This window comes from Myotis davidii, unplaced genomic scaffold (assembly GCF_000327345.1).
Source record: "Myotis davidii unplaced genomic scaffold, ASM32734v1 scaffold944, whole genome shotgun sequence".
In the NCBI taxonomy this organism is placed as follows: Eukaryota; Metazoa; Chordata; class Mammalia; order Chiroptera; family Vespertilionidae; genus Myotis; species Myotis davidii.
In genome coordinates this window covers 1740055-1742663 of record NW_006296283.1, presented here as the reverse complement: position 1 = coordinate 1742663, position 2609 = coordinate 1740055, and positions in this window count along the sequence as shown.

The following is a 2609-nucleotide window of genomic DNA, read 5'->3' as shown; positions in this document are numbered from 1 at the left end:
GCCCAGGGTCCATCACCTGCAGCCTTCCTACCATCAGGAAACACTCTTGGCCTGAGCCAGCCGCGCAAGCGCAGTGGTGCAAAAAGAGACCACGCCCAACTCCCCAAGTGAGCAAGCGCAGTGGCGCGGGGCGTGGCAGCGCCGCAAGCTCCTCTGGGGAGGGAGTGGAGCCGCGCTTTTAAGCTCCGCGACTTTCTCTCTCATACCTCAGCCGCCTGGCCTGAAGCGAAGCTGTCTTGCCCGAGAAGAGAGTGGTCACGGTGTCCCGTAGTAACAAAGCTTAGGACGAGGAGAACCTACATGAGAAAGGACGTCCTCCGGTGTAAGTGCTAACCAGTGGCTGTTTGCGGAGGGGCGGGGGCGTCGGGAGCGGGAAAAACCTTCCTGGCATGGAGGGGCGGAGCTAACGTGTGATTGATAGTCGAGAAACCTGTGCAAGGGCGAATGGGAGGTGAGTGAGGGCGGGATCTGCAGTTGAACTGCAGTGGTGCTTTGGAGTAGTTATAACTAACACGCACCAGGGACTTCAGTAATCCATCTGTGTTAACCGCTTTTTATACGTTACTTATTTAGTGGTCACTGCCACCTTATGGATGTGCAGTTTTATCTGTCTCTCCTTTACACGCCGGGAAACTGAGGGTTAGGGCTATTAACTTAGGCAAGAATACAGCTGGGGTCCCAAATTTAGAAGCCTGACCTCAGAGCCCATACTGTTAATGGCTCTGCCCTTCAGAAAAGCAAGGTGGAGTGGGGTCCAGTCAAGAGGGTTCGGTTGAATGGAATTGAACAGATTGTTGGAGGATGTGCAATGAAAAGTGGAAAAAATACCAAGTAGCAGGTTTTTCCTACAGGATGTGAGAGCTCTGAGGATGGAGGTGGGAGGCGGTTTTACTACAGGATGTGAGAGCTCTGAGGATGGAGGTGGGAGGCGGGGCCATGTCCCCTGCTGTGGGAGCATTTCAGCCCTGCTGGTGCTGTGCCTGGATTAACTGTAGGTGCAGAAAACGTTTTCTTTTGGGACTGTGTTGGCTCCCAGGTGTGTGAAGTTAAAGCATTTTAGGGGCTTAAAATGGGGATTGTGCTTCTAAATTGTTTCTGTCTTCTCTGGCTGCCATAACAAAATGGCTGAAACAACAGAGTATTTTGTTTGTTTGTTTTTGTTCTATTTTAATTCTCATCCGAGGATATTTCCCCATTGATTTTTAGAGAGAGTGGAAAGGAAGTAGGAGAGGGGAAGAGAGAGAAACATCGTGGGAGAGAAACAGATTAGTTGCTCCCGCCCCTACCAGGGCTGGGAAACTTGCCACTTAGGTACCATTGAACAGGACCCTTGGAGCTGCAAGCTGATGCTCTAACCAGTTAGCAGACTGGCCAGGGCCAGAGTTCTTTTTTTTTTTTTCCTCTCACAGTTCTAGAAGCTGGGAAGTCGAAGATTAGGGTCCCAGCCTATTCTGTTCCCTGCCCAGAACCCTTTTCCTGTCTTGCAGAAGGTTGGTCCCCTTCTAACTAGTACTTGTTCTCATGTGGCTGGTAAAAAGAGAGCTCTCTGCCATAACCGGTTTGTCTCAGTGGATAGAGTGTCAGCCTGCGGACTCAAGGGTCCCAGGTTCGATTCCGGTCAAGGGCATGTATCTTGGTTACGGGCACATACCCAGGAGTGGGTGTGCAGGAAGCAGCTGATCGATGTTTCATTGGGGGTTAGGGCTTTAACACATGAGTTTGAGGGAGGGTGGCACACAGTTCAGTCTGTAGCGATAGTTTATGCCCAAGTAAAGAACAAGTGATAAGTGAAGACTGAAGAAAATGAACACTTTTAAAACTTACACTTTCACATAACCTCTTATTACCTCATATAATAAGCATGAGGTTTGTGCCTTAGCACTGGTGGGGAATTCTAGGGAGAACTTGTGTGGGAGATGATGGTTGTCCTTCAGGCAGCCAATCTGAAGAGGTCAGAAAAAGCTACACCAAGCATTCTTAAAGCACACATAGTGTATCTACTATTTGTGGATTTATCTAAAATCTTCTTTAACTTCTGACTTAGCTTATGCTGTTTCTGGAATAATGAAATCCATAATTACCATCCAGGGGGAATGAAATAATTACTACTTCTTTAATTTTTTTATTAAATCTTCATTGTTCAGATTATTACAGTTGTTCCTCTCCCCCCGCCCCCCATAGCTCCCCTCCACCTGGTTCCCACCGCACCTTCTCCCCATACCCTCCTCCCCCCACTGTCCTCATCCATAGGTGTACGATTTTTGTCCAGTCTCTTCCCGCACCCCCCACACTCCTTCCCCCCCTCCTCCCGGAAAATAGTCCACTCCCTTTCTATGCCCCTGTTTCTATTATATTTACCAGTTTATTCTGTTCATCAGATTATTTATTCACTTGATTTTTAGATTCACTTGTTGATAGATGTGTATTTGTTCGTAATTCGTTGTTCATAATTTTTATCTTTACCTTTTTCTTCTTCTTTCTCTTCCTAAAGAATACCTTTCAGCATTTCATGCATAGTTTCTGTTGAGAAATCAGCTGACAGTCATATGGGTATTCCCTTGTAGGTAACTATTTTTCTCTTGCTGCTTTGAAGAATCTCTCTTTGTCTT